We start from the raw sequence: 20,577 nt of genomic DNA, 5'->3' as shown, positions 1-20,577 counted from the left end.
GGAGAAAAACAAGGATCAAGCAAATGAGATAAGATATCTCAAGATGGAACATGAATCACGGGCCATAATGTTATGTGAAATCACTGAACAAAAGAAAAGAGTAGTTGAAGACAAAGTCATGATGGAAGATGATAAAAGAAATCTTGCAAACAGACTGGAAGAAAAGAGTACTGAATTAACAAGGATCTCAAACATATAGATGGATACACTTGCCCAAATGATGAATCTTCATCATGAACTCAATTTGAAAGACATTGAGATCTCTACACTAAAGATGCAGAATGAACAATTGCAGAATGACTTGAGGAGAGAAAAGGAAATTTCAGAGAGCTTCAACAAACCCAATGAAGCCATCAAGTATTTTGAGCAATTGCTGAAATCCCCAAGATCAACCCATGATACATCAGGACTTGGATACAATAGCACTGAAGTTGGAGAATCATCAAAGAATGTTGAACAAAGAAGTGACAAAGGTAAGGATTCAAAACCCACATGTCATTACTGTAATAAGAAGGGGCATACTACTAATGTTTGTAGGAGTAGGAGAATCAATCAGCCAAACACACATAAAAGCAAGAGTTACTGTCACAAGTGCAAAATGCAAGGACATATGACATAAGATTGCAAATCCAATGTCAAAAGGACACAAAGATTTCATGGACATTGTCATAATTGCAAGAAATATGGACATAGGGCATTTGAATGCAGATCAAAGCCTATGTGGACATCAAATCAGCTAGCAAAAACAAAAGAAAATGAAAGTCATTGGGATTACAAGACCAGGTACAGTTGTCACTATTGTCAAGAATATGGACATATACCCTAGAATTCCATAAGAACACATTTAAGGGAAAACTATAAAAGATGGTTGAGTCAAACCACATGTTTCAGTTTCTTGAAAATTGGTCACAACAATAGGAATCTCCCAACAAGGTCAAAGGCACCAAGTTCTAAGTTCAACAATGGAAAGGCAAAGATAGATGTTGAGCACATTAGAAGCGAGATGCATAAGACATGGAAGAAGAAATATGAGTGTAGCACATCAAGTGCAAAGATCACTTCACCTAATGGGTCAAGTGATCACATTTCATATAATTAAGCAAGAATGGGTGTGTGGGACTGATATACTAAGTTATATCATACATCAGTTCCAAGACATAGAAGAACTGCAAAGAAGAAATCAGCATAAGCAAAGATGCTAAGTTAAAATTGAGAGTCTTGTAAAATCTGCCAAAGTTGTCTTTAGGTGCTGAGTTACTAACAATGAACAAGTTGATAGTTGATGCCAAGCTATGAAATATCAATGGGAGCCAAGTGAAGTGAAACAAAATGGGTGCCAAGTCATGTTGAAATCCTTCAGGTGCCGAGTAGACAGGTGTCAGCACACTAAGCATTAATTGCTCTATTTTGAAGGGTACATAGGTCAATTTTTGATCTTTTCTCACCATTCAAATGCAAAGCAAAGATGAGAAGAGTGCAGAAGATCAAGGGTAGCTTAGAAGCCATTTGCAAGGATTTCCACAATGATTCAGCATGAGTTTCATCGATTTGAGGTATTTTACTTGTATGCCGAGCTACGCAGTGTTTATAAACTTGTTTAAACTATAAACCCTAGTCTGGCAAACAATGGCATCTCAGACTAGAACCACTAAGGTCAAAGAGAGTCATGAAATATAGTTGGTTAGTAATGAAGTCAAGCAACCAAAGTTCAAGCCCATTCCAGAAGTTGCATACAAGAATGATCCTGCAAGTGCATTATCCGTTATTTCTGATAAAGTTGTCATGGTCCAAGATGTTCGTAGATGTTATAACTGCAAAATTGGAGCCATAAGAGATCTAGAAATTTATAATGCATATGACAAGCTATGTGGGAACAAAATACTGAAAGATGAGTTCTCAATAATTGAGAGAAAGGGATTGACCAAAACCCTAGAATTTCTAATTGTTTTCAAAGCTAAATGGGTATGCATATTTTTGAGCAGAATACATGATGGAGCCTTTTGGTTAGAAACAGGGCCAGTGAAATTTACCAAGAAAATTTTTCATAGGGTTACTAGTATTCCAACCCTAGATCAGCCAAAGACCCTACATAGTGACAAAAAGGAAGTAATAGAGAGAAACATGGGTGCTAAATGGAATAATAGGGGAATGGCTATTAATACAATCACATAACCCCTACTAGATTTTTTTGTGAGAATCATTTCACACAAATTCTATTAGTCAAGAAAGTTAAACAGTGTACCTTGTATAGCAGTTGATGTTGCATACAAATTGGTTAAAAAGGATCAGACCTATGATCTAGCAGAGCTCATGTTTCAATAGATTAATGAGAATCTAGGAGCTATAATGAAGAGCAAGGGAGCTCACTGCAAATTTGGATCAATTTTGGTGTGCATGTTTTTCTATCTGATGAAAGAATTCCCTTCTGTAGGTAAGGTGAAATGGAATCCAGATAAAACAATTATTGAATAGATCAATGGATATATTGAACAGATGGGTGATAATTTTGATGCCCAAATGACTAGCTACTTTGAGGACTTCAAACAATCCATGAAACAAAGAATGAGGATTCCAGTCTCATTGACTGAGAAATATGAAAAATACATTTGTTTTCTTGTAGATATTGACTATACTTACATACAGTCAGACATACCTAGAGTGAGATGGCTTAAGCCACTAGGTTATGAACTTGATATTGATCAAACCTCTGCAGCAATACAGCTCTCCTTTCAGAGGAAGTTGACAAGAATGCAAAAGCCTTTGGAACTTATGATGTTGTAAAATCAAGGGTGACAATAGATTTGAAGACTGCCTCAGCAGTAAAGAAGAAAGAAAAATTGGGAAGGAAAATCAAGAGAAAATTTGGTGTTGAAGGAGAAGGAACAACAGAAGAGGAAGAAGACATTGACGATGAGGGAGATGAACCTCAAGGTTTGACTCAAGGGTTAGGAGAAGATAAAGAGGAAAGTGCTGAAGAAGAAGAAGCCAAGGAAGCACAAGTTAGAACCAAGGTCACAAAAAGAAAGGCAACAACTCCTCCTACTCCTCAACTCAAGGCAAAGAAAGTAGCTTCTCATGCACCAAACAGACCTACTACAAGGGCTGCAACACAAAAAGCTCAAGAGGAGGCAAAAGAGAAGAAGAAAGCTTCAAAGAAGACTGCTATCGAGCCAAAGAAGAAAAGAAAATTTGTTGCCCAGCCTCAAACAGATGAAGAGAAGACTGAGTCAGAGGACAATAGCCAATTTCAAGTGGTAAGTCACAAACCTCAGACTGCCATTGATAAATTATGCTCAAAGATTAAGAATGCTGATTTGAAAGGTTTAAAGAACCTAAATTTTTTTAAGCTTACCAAGGAGGAACAAAATAAATTAGAGGAATTAGTGTACGCTATGATGGCTAATTATAAGCACACACCTCTAGAGTTAGATAAATCACTGCCAAAGGAATTGTACAAAATTGTAGAGGATAAATGGCATTTCTATTTGCAAATGGAAAGGGAGATAAGGGAATCAACATTAACTACATTGTTGCCTAATTTGACTAAGGATCAAATAAAAAATGTAGTTAAGAAGCATAACAATAGATTCACTCTGAAACATTGAGCTTTTAGCATTTTGCAGAACAAAATTGAGGATGTAGTTATGAAGTCCACAAGACTGTGGAAGATAGTTTGCAAGAAAATAGAAGATGTTTACAATGAAGAATATAAGGTAGAGGCAAGTACCAAGAAAAAGGAGATGAAGGCATCAGGAATTAAAGAAAAGGAAAAGGAACTAGTGGAGAAGAAGGTTGAAGAAGAAAAGGAAGATGAAGAGGCACATATAGAGGAGAAAGAGGAAGAGAAAGATACAACTGAGCAACAAGATCAAGGTGTGCAAGACACACAGCTATCACCTCCTAGTCCTCCTCATGTCATCATCACACCTACAGAGATTGTCAAAATCAAGGATGTTACAGACACTTCTAGTCCAATCATCAATCCATTAATTGCAAAGGATTTAGCAAAAATCCTTGACCAATCAACACTAGTAGTGAAATTGTGTTTAAGTCCTATATTGGTCAGTGTTGATGAATTGGAGAATCCAGTAGCTAAAACAAAGGCAGTCAAGGTGAAAACACAAGAACCACCTTCGACCATACAATCTACTGGTATTCTATTCCTTCCTCCACCACCTCAACCAAGTGTAGTCACTGATACACTTCAGATGCCGAGTGCAGTAGTAGGGGAAGTCAAAGAAACATTTGAATAGCTAGTAAGTTCAACCCCACCTATTGATCACCAAAAGGATAAACAAGCTGAAGAAAAAGATGAGACAAGTAAGGAGGAGTCTACAATACAAACATTGGTTTCATTACCCAAATATGGTACTCCAACATAGACTCTTCAGTAGCTAAGCAATGATAGGTTACCATTACAGATTAGGACACCAGGCTTGAGCTCATCAAGGGTAGTCAGAAAACTTCACTATGGAGTTCCTGAGCTTGATGAAGAAATAAAGATTCCACATTATGAATCCAGCACTCTCACTAAAGAGGAGATCAATGAAATTCAAAGTGCATTGGATAGAAGAAGGAGACAAGAAGCGCTACGAAGAGAACACAACCAAAAGCATACCTTGAATGAAATCAAAGACATATTCATAGAAGCTTTTAGCTTAAATTCTCTAGATGAGTCAAGGCCAATCATAGAACAACTATCTGATATAGTTGACCAGGTGACTAGTGAAGACTAGGATACATATGCCAAATTACTAGAATGGTTAGAGAGCAAGTTCCAAGGCAAGGTAAATAAGAAAATATTCGGTGATATAGCACTATCACAAGTGGAGCTGGCTAAGAAAATTGAAATAGTCAAAACTATACTTGGAAACATATTTTCCCTGTACAACAAGTTGTGTGATTTTTCCACATTCACACAGGACACTAGCTAGAGAATACTGAGCTTGGAAAGAAATCTAAAGATTTTTAGCATTCAACTCCCTACAAATCTAGCTCAGAGTGAGAAGCATTTTCCCTAATTGCTTCACACACAAAGAGAGTTAGCTGTCTTAATAGCAGAGGAGGAAACCACCAAAGCCAAATTGATGCAAATTCAATCCTCAATCACTCCTCATTTGGAAGTACTTCATAAGGAGTAGATGTATGTAGAGACAGTCCTCAAGAAAGTCCCTAGCAGTAGAGATTGCCATCTAGTATAAGTAATTGGATATTGCACTAGCAAATTGGGATTTAGCTCTGAAGGTACTCCTTGAAGTAAGCTTTACATTTTTGGCCAAGTATGGCATTTCCCTATTGAACCCTTGAAATAAGTGTCAAAAAGGGGGAGATTAAGTATGGGGGAGATATAAGCTGAGAAGGAGATACATAATGAAATGGTAAGTATGATGAAAGTGGGAGAATTTTGAAAATTTTTGATATAACATATTGGTCAGAATGTAGAAACAGGACAGAAGTCACTGAGTGTACAAAGCATAATCAACTCACAGGGAGTCATAAGGTATATTGTTGTTTGTTCTTAAAAAATTTTGAGCAAATAAGAGGATGCATTAAATAATTTCAAGATCACAAGATCTTAGTTAAGTTTTTTTGCCACTCATGTCAAAGGGGGAGATTGTTGGTTTAAAGAATAATTTTGATAGCTGAGTGTCAATACACTTAACCATTTTTTACTATACATTCCGAGCAAAGAGTAGGAGCTGAGTCAGAGTTATGTGCTGAGCAATCCAGTTTCATCAAGTGCCGAGTGATATCAAGTGCTAAGTTATATCAGGTGCCGAGTGATATTAGGTGCCGAGTGATAAAATTTTGTTTAGGTGCCAAGCTATCCAGGAAATAGCATGTGTTGAGCATCAGTAATGCTTCATGAGCCGAATAACTTAGAATATCAGCATAAGAGTTTGTAATTGCACAAACTATGATGTAAACCATTTTTGTAGCTGACACAAGGTAAATCTCAAAAGATCTAGAGATACAAATAAATCTTTTTACATTTCCTATGCAATCTGCATGCAGCCAATTGGAAAATTGGAAAAGCATGCAACCGATCAGCAAAAGGGAAGTATTAAGAAGGAAATTGAGATTCAATGTGGATCGTAGATCCATACCTAACCCTAAGTCTTCAAAGTCTTTTTAAGGAAGACAAAAGTCTCACTATAAAAAGTATGAATGAGGGAGAGAACAGTGTTAAGGGGAAAACATAGTGGAATTCAGTGAAAGGAGACATAGAGGGTAAGAGCAGGAATTTGATATTCAGTTGATTAGAACAAAGCAGAGGAGACAAACAAAAATCAAATCTCAAAGGATTGAAATCAAAGAGAGAGCTAGAACAAGTGTCTGCATTCAGCAATCAAGGATTGCTAACTATCAGGTTTATAATACCTAATACTCTCTTACCATTGTATTAGAAAGGAAGCCCTATGTAGATAGGTTGGCTTAACAACTATTTGTAGATCCTTATCAAAAGGTGATTAAATCCTTTAATAGGGTGACACTTCATGTAAAGTGTTTGCAAATCCTTTAACCAAGTCACTATTGACACAGTGTAAAGCCTCTAATAGGGAAGGCCTTTAACAGGGCAGAGCATTAGAAGTGGTTGAACAATATTGCTGCAGTAATTTTGTGGGTATCATCCCCACCCCAATTTTACCTTCTTATTTCTAGAGGGTTTCTAGGTTACCAAATTCCAGTGTTATGTGTTGTTGATGCATGTATTAGTTTCATGTTTATTTGATGTGTTTACATGCATGCAATTTACTTTCAGTTAAAAGTTTTATTGGTTAAAGTGTGATACTTCTAATCTACCCACCCCCTCTCATAAGTATTCTTTCCATGTTTGAATATTCCAACAACATGATCTACCCTATGAAAGGTCTACCATGTTAAAGGCTTACAAAGACTATTAGGTCTTACCCTATTAAAGGATTTCAACACCTTGTTATAAGTGTGCCTAGTTAAAAGATATCAACTCATAATTAAGTAAGCACCTTGTTAGAGGATTTTAATACAGCATGTTAGGACTACTCTTTTAACAGATTTAACTAATTCACCTATTAGAATGTCTCAGCAATGATCCTATTGTTGGAATTAAAGGTAGAGTAACTGAGGGTGGGGGGGGGGGTGGGTGGGTGAATCAATTACTTACAAAAATTAATCCACAGATCCCTTAGATTTCTTAAAGATCTAGTTACTACTGATACTCAGTAAACATAACAAAAATGTTGTAACTCAGTAGTTAAATTGTTACTTATCCTCAAGAAAACATGCATGTAATTGAAAATTAAATGAACACAAGAGACACCAAATTTGGCGTAGAAATCCAATATGGGAAAAACCACCAAGTAACTAGTCACCAATTTTTCACTCTTCTAAAGTGAGCCCTATTAGGAGCCAACCCTATTAAAGGTTACAATACACACTGTTAGGTGTGACCCTGTTAGAGGATTTAATCACCTTGTTAGGAGTGGCCTTGCTAGAGGTCTTTAGAACAATTCAACTGAACTATCACCTTGTTAAGGATTTACAAAATGGCTGTTAAACTAACTTTGTTTAGAGATTTGAAAGCACTGCTACAATGGTTAGAAAGCAACAATGAATTGACCTGAACAAGATGCAACTGAATTTGTTGACTACAGGTCTTTATTTAGCATTATTAGATCCTCCTTGATCAAGTATAGCTTTGTCGCTCCTCAACTGCTCATCAATGATCTCTGATGATCCTTCAAATTTGCTTCCACAATAATCAATCTTCATATCACATTAATTCCACACACACTTCCACATCCCACTTAGAATTTGCAACTTCACCTCTTAATTATACCATTCAAATTGTCAAGTCGGCCCATTTACATGTTACATTTACCAATAAACCATACATCAATCGGCTATAAATATTATTCTAAACAAATAAATGTTATTTCATAAAATAATGAAATCCTTTACTAATTGACCCTGCTCAGTAAATACTGCTTCCAAAAATTTCCTAAGTTAACCTTTTTGACTCGGTTAACATTGCAATATCCATAAAATCCTTTGGCTGTCAAGTTTACTCAGTAAGAACTGAATTCCTTCATGAGAGCTCGGTAAGAACTATTTTTGCCACATTTCCTTTGATGACTGAGTTAGCTTGGTAAGAACTATTTACTTGGTAGATACTGCAAGTTTTCTTTACTAACCTCTTGGGCTTGCTAGATTCTATCATTTTGCCTTGTTGACCTTCTGAGCTTGGTAGACTCTATCCTTTGCCTTGCTGACCTTATGAGCTCGGTAGACACTATCCTTTGCCTTGCTAACCTTCTAAGCTTGGTAGACACTATCCTTTGCCTTGCTGACCTTCTGAGCTTGATAGACTCTATCTGATGACTGATATGACATTTGTGTGACATCAAAGATAACACATAATTAAACAATTGTATCCAATAATCTCCCTCTTTGGCATTGATGGAAACATAACATGTCGTAGCAGAATAAAATTTGAAAACACGTCTTTTACTGATAGAATACTTCACTTTCTTCTTCAAATACAACAAACTCCCTCTTTCATAATAATCTCTCCCTCTTGCACAAAATCTTATTATTTTGCAAAATTCAGAAAGATATGATAGTATATTCTCCCTCTTTGACAACACATGCCAAAGACAACTCAAAACAATTGAATAGCATTGTACCTAACATACTGATTCATATACAATGTCTTCATTGGTTTGCTGCATCAATTGATAGATCTTCAATTCTATTTCTGTTGATGCATCACTAGAACTGTATTTTAGTGAGCTTCAAATAGGGAAATGACCACTAACTTACCTCTTAGATACAAGAATTCATCCTTAGGTAAAGACTTTGTGAATATGTCAGAAACTTGTTCCTTTGTATGGACATATTCTAATCTTATTTCCTTTTCTTGCACCAATTCTCTAACAAAGTGATACTTTATGGCAATATGCTTGGTTTTTGAATGCATCACTGAATTTTTGGAGATGTTAATTACACTTGTGTTATCACAAAACATAACAATAGGTTCTTTAATCTCTTGCTTCATACCTTCCAATAATTGTTTGAACCACACAATGTTTGAGCAATTTACTATTGCTGCAACATATTCAACCTTTGTTGTGGATTGAGATGTACAATTTTGTTTTTTTCTTATCCAAGAAACCAACCTTTTTTCAAGAAAGAATGCTCCTCCACTTGTGCTCTTTCTATCATCAATATTTTTTGCCCAATTTGCATCAGTGAACACCTTTAAATCAAGATTTTCTCCAAGTTTATACCATAATCCATATTCTTCAGTTCCTTTTAAGTATCTCATCATCCTTTTGATTGCCATCATGTGATTTTCTTTTGGTTTTCCTAAGAATCTTGCTACAATTCCTACTGCAAGGGCAATGTCTGGTCTTGTGTGCACTAGATATTGCAACTTTCCAATCATAGATCTATACAATGTCTAATCTACTTCCTTTGATTCATCATCCTTGGTAAGTTCTAATCTAGGACACATAGGAGTCCCAATTGGTTTGCAGTCTTCCATACTGAACTTTTTTAGTATCTCTTTGATGTATTTAGATTGAGTCATTCTTATTCTGTTGAATTTGAAGTCCAACAAAGAATTTGATTTCACCAAACATTAATATTTCAAATTCCTTATTCATTTGTTCTGAAAATTCTTTGCAAAGGTCATCATTTCCTATGAACAAAGTATCATCTACAAATATTTTTGTCAAAACAATCTTATTATCTAGTCCTTCCTTTATGTACAAACTACTATTGTCATTAGTTCTTTGAAAACCAATCTGAATAAGATAGTTATACAATCTTTCACACCATACTCTAGGGGCTTTTTTTAGACCATATAATGCTTTATGCAATTTATAGACCATGTCCTTCTTGTCTAAATCAACAAAACCTTCAGGCTATTCAATGTAAACCTCTTCATCTAATATGCTAGTGAGAAATGTTGACTTGACATCCATCTAATAAACTTTGAATCCTTTGAATGCAACATATGCAAGTAAGGTTCTGACACCTTCCAATCTTGCAATAGGAGCAAAATTTTCTCCATAGTCTACACCTTCTTGAGAGTATCCTTTGAATACCAGTCTAGCTTTGTTCCTTGATACCTTACCATCTTCATTTAGTTTGTTTTTTAATACCCACTTTGTTCCAATCACATTTTTGTCTTTGGGTCTAGGTACAAGAGTCCATGTTTTGTTTTTCTCCATCTGTTCTATCTCTTCATTCATAGCTTCAATCCAACTTTCATTGTCTAGTGCATCTTTGACATTTCTAGGTTCAAAATCAGCAAGTAAACAAGTGCCTTTCAACTTACTTCTTGTCATTGTTCCTTCTAATTTATCTCCAATGATTTGATCTGGTGCATGATGCTATCTGACATACTTGGCTAACATGGGCTCCTTTCCTTTTGAATGACTTGCATTGTTATCCTTCCATGTCCCAACTTCTAGTTTTGATTTTGGTTGCTCAAGCTCGGTAGATGCTAACTCAGTAGCTTCTATTTACAACTTGAGTTCTTGTAGTTCGGTAGGTACTAAATCAGTTTGAACTTCTTGTGACTCGATTAATGAAGACTCTGGAGTTGAGGATTCCTGATTAATAGGTATACTTGGAATTGTATTAGGTTCCATGTAAATAAATCTTCTATAGTCTTTAGGTTCCCTTTTTATTTCTTCTTCTATTCTTTATGCAAACTCATCAACTTTCACATGTGCACTTTCTATGACTTTGTGAGTAGATATTTTCAAACATCTATATGCTTTTCTTTTGCAAGAGTGTCCCAAAAATATTCTTTCATCACTTTTTACATCAAATTTACCTCATCTAGATTCTTTCAAAATGTAACATTTGCTTCCAAATGCTTTTAGATAACTTACATTGGGTTTGTAGCAATACCACAACTCATAGGGTGTTTTGAATGAGTCCTTTTTCAGCTATAATTGGTTCAAGGTATGAACTGCAATGCTGATAGCTTCGTTCTAGTATTTGATAGCAATGCCTTTCTCAATCATTAAGGTTCTTGCATAATCCATGATAGATCTGTTCCTTCTTTTTGCTATTCCATTTTGTTCAGGAGTTCTACGTCTTGAAACCTATCTTTTGATTCCCCTTTCAATGCAAAACTTATTGAACTCATGTGAGATGAATTCACCACCTCTACCAAACCTTAAGCATTTTAGTCTTTTGCCTGTTTCCTTTTCTACTCTGGCCAAATACCATTTGAACTTTTCAAATGCTTCTAATTTCTCTCTTAGGTACATGACAGTCATCATTCTTCAATAATCATCAACAAATAGAATGAAGAATTTTTCACTAGTATAACTTTCAATGCCAATAGGTCCACACAAATTAGTATGCACAATTTCTAGAATTTTTTCAGTCTGATAGTTCTTGCTTTTAAAACTAGTTTTTTCCATTTTACCAATTTGACAATTCTTGCATAGACCAACCTTAAGTTTCTTTATGTTAGGAATACCTCTTACTTTCTTGAATTTACTGATTTTTATCAAGTTGTCAAAATTTACATGACATAACATTTTATGCCCTAACCAACTTTCTACAATTTAAGAAATGAAACATGAACATTCACCAAGTTCAAGATAAAATAAGTTACCTTTTGTTTGAATGCCTGATCCAATCAGCTTTCCTTTGCCATCTAGCAATCTTTATTTTCCATGCATAAATTCTACTTTGAATCTATTATTGAGTAGCTATGCCACACTCAACAAATTATGCTTTAGTCCTTCTACCCAATATGCATTATCACATACAAGCTCCTTCGTTAGTGAGATTCTTCCTTTTTTTCTTATACAACAAGGTTCATTGTTACCAAATCTTACACTACCACCATCATAGTCTTTAAAGTATTCAAACTTAGTTTTATTACTAGTCATGTGATGAGAACAACCACTATCTATGATCCATGTATCATTTCTTTTCATATGAGAAATGAGTTTTAGTTCTTCATCATTATCAGATTCATCTTTCATAGCAATGTAGACAATTTCATCTTCTTCTTCATCATCAGAATCATTAGAATCTTTATCCATGAAACATGTTTTCTTACCTTTATCCTTGAATGATTTGAATTCTTTCTTTCCATTGTACTTGTGACCTTTCTTCTCATCTTTGTTCTACTTATTTGGGCACCTAGCTACAATATGTCCAATTTCTTCACAGGAAAAGTAGATTAGAGGAACCTTACCTTTCTATTTCCCTTTACCTCTTGAATATTTTCCTACTAGTAGAGCTTCAACCACCTCAAGATCACTTTCTAAACTTTTTTTTGATTCTTCATCACTATCTAATTGCAAATCTTTCATCTTTTTGCCTTTTTCTTTGAGTGAAAGCTTGGCTTCAAATGTTGATTCAATGTTCTTGATAGCTAGAACATAATTGTCTTAATTGTCTAGCTCAAATGTAGTCAATCTTCCAACTATGGCCTCTAAATTTATTTTATGATTTTCCTCACATCTTCTTTCTTGAATTGCAGAGACTCTGATTACATAAATGAGAAATAGAGTTATAAGAACTTTACTTATAACTGTCTCATCATTGATATCTCCTCTAGATGTTTTGATTACTCTAACACATGATTTAACTCTTTCAACATACTTTGAAATGTTTTCATCCTCTCTCATCCTCATTTGATCAAATTTTCCTCTCAAAATTTTTGCTTTGGTTCTTCTCACATTATCATCTCCTCCATAGATCTTTTTCAGCTTGTTCCACATTTCAAAGGTAGTTTTGCAATCCTTGATGTCATAAAATTCTTCATAACTTAGAGCAGATGCTATATCTATCATCATGTTGTTGTGAATCTTCTTTTTAGTAATATCATTGATAGATAATGTACTAGAAGGTTCTTCATATTTTTCATCAAGGTACTTTAGCCCTGTATCACTAATAGAAGCCAGATGAAGCCTCATCAATCCTTGTCATGTTGAGAAGTTATCCCTGTTAAGTCTTGGAATTTCCCTTTTGTAAGACATATTGATTTTTAGCTTAGATCGTTGAAATATTTTCCTGTAAGCACCAAAGGCCCTGATACCAATTTTTGGAATTAAAAGTAGAGTAATTGAGAGGGAGGGTGGGGGGGGGCGTGAATCAATTACTTATAAAAATTAATCCACAGATCCCTTAGATGTCTTAAAGATCCAATTACTGCTAATACTTGGTAAACATAACAAAAATGTTGTAACTCAATAAATTAAACTATTACTTATCTTCTAGAAAACATGCATGCAATTGAAAATAGAATGAACACAAGAGACACCAGATTTAGCATGGAAATTCAATATGGGAAAAACCACCAAGTAACTAGTCACCAATTTTTCACTCTTCTGAAGTGAGCCTTGTTAGGAGCCAACCCTATTAAAGGTTACAATACACACTATTAGGTGTGACCCTATTAGAGAATTTAATCACCCTATTAGGAGTGGCCTTGCTAGAGGTCTTTAGAACAATTCAACTGAACTGTCACCTTATTAGAGGATTTACAAAATGGTTGTTAAACCAACTCAACTGAATTGTCACCTTGTTAGAGGATTTACAAAATAGATGTTAAGAGATTTGAAATCACTACTACAATTGTTAGAAAGAAACAATGAATTGACTTAAACAAGATGCAATTGAATTTGCTGACTATAGGTCTCTATTAAACATTATTAGATCCTCCTTGATCAAGTATGGCTTTGCTACTCCTCAATGATCTATAATCATCCTTCAAATTCACTTCCACAATAATCAATCTTCATATCACATTAATTCCACACACACTTCCACTTCCCACTTAGAATTCACAACTTGACCTCTTAATTATACCATTTAGATTGTCAAGTCGGCCCATTTACATGTTACATTTACCAATAAACCATACATCAGTCGGCTACAAATATTATTCTAAACAAATAAATGTTATTTCATAAAACATTGAAATCCTTTACTGGCTGACCCTACTCGGTAAATACTACTTCTAGAAATTTCCTAAGTTAACCTTCTTGACTCAGTTAACATTGCAATATCCATAAAATCCTTTGGCTACCAAGTTTACTTTGTAAGAACTAAATTCCTTCATGAGAGCTAGGTAAGAACTGCTTCTACCAAATTTCCTTTGATGACCGAGTTAGCTCAGTAAGAACGATTTACTCAATAGACACTGCAAGTTTTCTTTACTAACCTCCTAGGCTCAATAGATTCTATCCTTTTTCCTTGCTAACCTTTTGAGCTTGGTAGACTCTATCCTTTGCCTTGCTGAGCTTCTAAGCTTGATAGACACTATCATTTTCCTTACTGACCTTCTGAGCTCAGTAGACACTATCCTTTGCCTTGCTAACCTTCTGAGCTCGATAGACTTTATTTGATGACTGATATGACATTTGTGTGACATAAAAGACAACACATAATTGAACAATTGTATCCAAAACCTATGATTAGCACTCTATACTGTACTTGATCCTTCTTGATCAATGTCTCTCTGGTGTTCACTATTTCCTTCCTCTATTCTTCTTTAACTAATTTTGCAATGCAATTCAGATCATAATACCTTGGTCACCATGAATGTCCTATTTTCACATGTAAACTCTCCTTCTTTCTCTCTAATCATTCACAAAAAGTTTAGATTTTTTCCTCCTTAAGAAGACCTAGGTGGCTTAGGGTTAGGTATGAATCAATGATTGTGATTCACCCATATTACCACATAAACCTTCCCTTTACCTAATTGGGTGCATGTAATACATTGAGATTCCATCTAAAGATTTTTTTCTTATCAACAAAAGATTGTAATTCAATCCTTAAGTCAGATAAAAAATGGTTTACATAGTATCTTGTGCCAATACAAACAACTATGTCAAAACTATGTTACTTGATATCTGAAGTCCCTAGTTCTTGACACTAACTATGACTTTAATGTTGTCACTCAATAACTAAATGACTCAACATGCACTACTTGCTCAACTCTTGAATCACTCGACACATACTATCTACTCAGAACTTGAGTGACTTAGCACTGATTGTTTACTCAGCATGCTCTAACTTATTTCTTGTGCCTGACACATGTTACTTGTTCAACATGAACTAAGTAATTGACTCAAGTGTATAGACAGTCACTTGTCAAAACCAATCTGAGATTAACAATCTCCCCCTTTGAAATGAGTGTCAAGAACACTTGATCATACATTAATAATCTTATTCTTATGAGCATAACATAAATGCCTATTTGGCTTCTATATAAAATTTCAAAATATCAAAATTTTGCAACATGACTTATACCTCAAAATTTTATAACTCCCATTGAGTTGGTTAATCTATTTTGTACTATACTCTATATCAAAATATGTCTCTTGTTGAGTAGAATTGCATCAAACGATACTCTTTCTTTGGATAGATATCTCTTTTTTTTTCTTGCTTGTTCTCCCACTTTCTCCCCCATTGCTCTTACTCCCCCTTTTTGACATTGATGTCAATGGGTTATACACTAATAGTGTATTTGGGCAAAAAATATTTACGGACCTCAAATATAATTTTAAGAGTTACATCCCAATTATCACAAGCTACCTCCAAATACTTAAGATGGATGGTTTTCTTGGTAGCAAGGTGGACTAAGCCATCTAATGTACAAAGATTGGGGTCTTTCTTCATAAGTGTTTGTACATAGCCTAGTTCCTTGTACAAAATCTCCATATGAGAAGTCAATGTTGACTAGATGTTGATAAATTTAGCCCTCATGTTGGCTTCATTTGCTTGTAATGATGCTAATTGAATTTTGGATTGCAGAAGGGTCCTAAAGTGTTTCTCACTTTGATTTGGAGGCTTGGGAAATATTGCACTGAATGACTACATTTGGCTCTCCAAACTCAGGCCTTATCTCTTGTGTGAAGAGTGTAGGATTATATAGTTTGGTGTATAGAGAGAAAATGCTCTCTAGTACCTTCTTCACACTCTCTATCTTGGTTGCTAGCTCAACCTATGTCAGTTCAATACCACTGGATATCTTCTCATTCACCTTGTTTTGAAAATTCTTTTTAGACCATTCTAATAGTTTAACATTAGTATCCAAGTCTGTGTCACTAATTAGTTCCACTATATTGGTCAATTGTTTAATAATAGGCTTTGTTTCATCTGGAGTAGGTATACTAAATGCATTAAGAAAATCTATTTGATACCAATCAAAGCTTTCTTCTAATTATGCTCCCTTTTGAGCAAGTCTTGATGTTTCTTCTTTGCTAGGGCCTCTTATAATATACCTATATGCTCAATTATGATTGTTGCCAAATAAAATTTTGGCAATAAAATCTCTTCATCTAGGCTAATATCTCCATAAATAACTACCTCTTCTTCCTTAGATGACCTAGGACATGGCACTAAAAATTGTCATGGTGTAACATCTATGCTTGACATCTAAAGAGTTTGACTAGAAGGAGTACCAAATTCTATAATGTCACTAGTGCTTGACTGCTACTAGCTCCTTTGGCTTGGGTGTCAAATTTATCTCTTTAGACAAGTCCTTTTCTACCTCTAAGGTTTCAATTGCACCTTGATCTTGTTAGAAATAGTAGTTCACCAATATAATTAAGAGGGCACTGAATCAATTATATAAAGATTTAACCTTTTAAATCAATCACAACCATTCAACAAAAATAAAAAGGCAACCACAAATAAATGTGCATACACAATTACCCTTGATCAAAGGAAAACCCAAGTGGAAATGATGCCAAAAAAATGATGTACTAACATGAATATTCCTTATTATAGGATAGAACCTGTTAGGAGTCTATTACAACACTAAGTATAAAGAGTCCCTATTAGGAGACTTTGAATCCCTATTAGGAGATTCCAATCCTATTAGGAATTGTAGAAGGTAGCTAAACCCACTGTCCAAATAACTTTAGGATCAGATCAACGAAACCACTATCCAATTGATCTCGGTACTATTCCTTTTAGAACAATAGATGTATAATAATCTTTCACTTCTTCCTCTATCTAGTACATCAGACTTCTTCACCTGTAGATCATGTAATAAGATCTAGAACTTTGTATCCATCAACAATAACCCTTAAGGTCACTTACACACATTAGCAAATCAATCTAATCTACTTCTTCTCAATTTGAAACTCTTCTCTACTCCTTGATCTCAATCATCATATCTAAAACTCAAAAAACATCTTTCCTTTATACCATACTCAATATTAAAACCTTGAGTCAACTTCATACTTTACCATATGTTAATTAAATGAAAAACATATTTAATTAATCTTGTCAGCTCACAGTTATACCCAAACTTTCACACGTACAACTTCTGTACCTACACACTTGCTTACATCATCAATGGTCGACGTACTACCTCTAGCTAATTGTGCAACCCTTTATTCCAAATACAATGCTTTATATTGATCATATAATAGAAACTATTGTTCTAATGCTTTTGTTTCCAAGTGATTCTCTGTAAATCATTAATATCTTTTGTACACTATTAATTAAGTTTCTACGCACTTCCCCATGAGATAAATAAATATTGTAGTATGTGTTGGTAACTACACATAAGTAGATACATAATGTATTGTCCTCAATACAAAAATCATTGTTTGTTGCTCAATATGATTCTTTGTTAGTCTTTCACAAACTTATTACTATGTTGTCATCAATGAAAAACACAATTATAAATACATCATATCAATATTCTACAATAGTCCCCCATAGCATCAGCATACATGCTAATGATCTCCCCCTTTAGCATTGATGGTAACATATATGAAAAACAACTAGTTCTAGAATACCAACAAGTCTCTTTATTAGTTAGATCTTGCTAAATCTTCAAATGCAACACTTCTCCCCCACAGTACAAGCTCTCTCTAATGTTTTTCATATCACTCTCTCTGCCATTGACATCAATGTCAGAGATAGTACATAAATGGTTCAATTGCTTGGACATACAATAACATATTTAGCATGACCACAACCTAGTCTATTGCTTTACAACTTTTATAAACAACACATGTGTCTAAAGACACTATTTTATACTAATTATAAATTACCAAGAGTTCTTGCTGACTCTATTCATCATAGATACTCCCCCATAGAGGAAGCATCAACATTCAATCCAATATAGTAATGGTGCTATGTACCCTAGACTGATGCATTTTTGCATCTTAAATTCTGAGTTAGGTAGGGGCATAACCCCAAGCATACCTCTCAAGTATTCAAACGTATCCTTTGGTAGGGCCTTTGTGAAAATATCTATAATTTTTTGCTTAGTGTTAATGTACTCAAGTCTGATTTCTTTCTCAGCAACTTTCTCTCTCAACACATGATATTTTATGCCTATGTGCTTAGTTTTGGAGTGCAAAACAAGATTCTTGGACATGTTAATAGTACTTGTGTTATCACAATAAATGATAACAAGTTTTGTGAATATAATTCCAATATTCTTCATGATCTGCTTCATCCATCTAACTTGATTACAATTTTTTTCTGCTACAACATGTTGTGGTCCCACAACGACACACCCCATTCCTCACTAGGAATGGGGACCCCCTACTTTTTCAAATTCCTAAACTCATAGTTTGAGATTTGAGAAACTTTTAGAGTTGAAAAATCACAAAAAAAATTCAAAAAATTGAAAAGTCAAAAGACTAAAAAATAAAAAATAAAAAATTCAAAAAAAAAAAGAAAAATTAGAAAGTCAAGAAAAATGTAAAATTTGAAATAATAATAATAAATTTGAGCACATGGCTAATGAGGTGTGCATCACATGCCCATGTAGGGGCACAATGCACATCCTATGCACCCATGGGGTTATAAAACCCCTGGCCCCCGACAAACTTCACCACTTTCATTATAGCATTTTGGTTTTGGGTCACTACACATGCCAAAGGTGTGTTCAAGTTTTCTTATATCCGTACACCCATTTTCACATGGTTCCCTACACACTCAAATCATAGCACCACATGCCACTCACAATATGGCACCACGCACCCTCCACAACATGGTCTCATGCACCTCTCACAACATTAATGCTGCATGCCCAATAAACTCTAGTGCCCAACACCCACTTCCAACATTAGCGTTCTGCACCCAATAAACTTGGTGCATAGTGCACCCTTCAGTGCCATGTGGCACCATGACCCTTTGGCACCACACACTATGGCACTTGAATTTCTAGCGCCACATGACACACACCATTTGAAACCTCATGCACAAGCCCTTTTTACCACACATTGCGCTCTCACTAGTGCACACACATACACTTCTGCCCACACATTTCTCCATCTCACCAATAAACCCTAAATAAATTTAAAAAAAGAAAAAAAAAATTAAAAATAGAAATAAAAAAATAAAAAAAATATAGTAATAAGATGAAACAATGGATCTAAAAAATAAAAATGCCCAAATTGGGCATTTCATTTTGTTTTTATAGTTTTTTTAAGGCATTTGCATTTTTTTTTATTTCCAAGTTTTTTTTGTTTCTTTTAGCTGATAAATGTTCCTTTTCTTGTGATATGTAAAGGTTAAATGGTATCCACATCTAGAATGGCACATAAGCCCATCATTTTCAAGTTTCAAGGCGTACCCTCAAAATCAAGATTCCATGATGATCACACAAAAATTAGAGATATTGATTTGGGACATACTAACTTAGGAGAATTCCTCAGATTATGCAACAAACCAACAGAGAGATCTGCATTAGTATCCTCAATGATTCATTCTAGGTTGATGAGCATAGCTTCACATCCTATCTTAGTATAGTCAATAGAACTAATCATGACACTAGCTTAGTTCATTAGACTCTCATATGAAGTAGCTAAGAGATCATACAAATAACACCAGGAAGAGGTGATGAAAATCATCCAATCCTCCTACCTCATTGAGAAGACTCCTTCATGCAGGATCACAGGAAAAGTAGATATGACTTGGGGATATATGAAGGAGGATATTGATTATTCCATCATTCTTGTGAGTAGAGTCATGGGTTTACCTTCTGCAAGTCACCTCAGTACCTTCATGATTAACTTTATTGAAACAATCAGGGGAGCAAAGATACCTTTGGACTAGGCCACTACACTAAGTGAACACTTGTGTGAGCAATTGGGGATAGTAAAAGATAAGAAGAAGTTCTATATGACTTCTTACATGGTATACCTGCTTTCAGCAAGGGCAACAAACTACACTAGTTTTTATAGGAAGTGTCGTATGCAAGATCCAAATGCCTGGCCATACATTGATTACCCTCAACTGGTAAAGAAGAAGCTCTCAACATAGAGCAAGGAGTATCAAATCGTGAATGATGTGTTCATTTTTGTGATCATCTGATTCATTGAAGGAGATTATGGAAAGAGGCTATCTGATGAAGCAAAAGTATAGATTATAGTTCTCAGAGCCTACTTCATCCAATTCAAAACATTCACATATCTACGAGTAGCTGGTGCCTCCATCAATCTTAAGAAGCTCCCAAGATATCCAAGTGACAAACTGGTGTTATTGGAGATTTTCCAAAAAATTGAGTAAGTATATGAGAAGATAAAGAGAAAACAAAGACCTTGTTGGGCAAGGCCCTTGGTCATTGGCACATAT

The sequence above is a fragment of the Cupressus sempervirens genome, chromosome 2 (genome assembly GCF_028749045.1).
Source record: "Cupressus sempervirens isolate cs-2001-9-10 chromosome 2, ASM2874904v1, whole genome shotgun sequence".
Lineage (NCBI taxonomy): Eukaryota > Viridiplantae > Streptophyta > Pinopsida > Cupressales > Cupressaceae > Cupressus > Cupressus sempervirens.
This window is presented reverse-complemented; position numbering follows the sequence as displayed.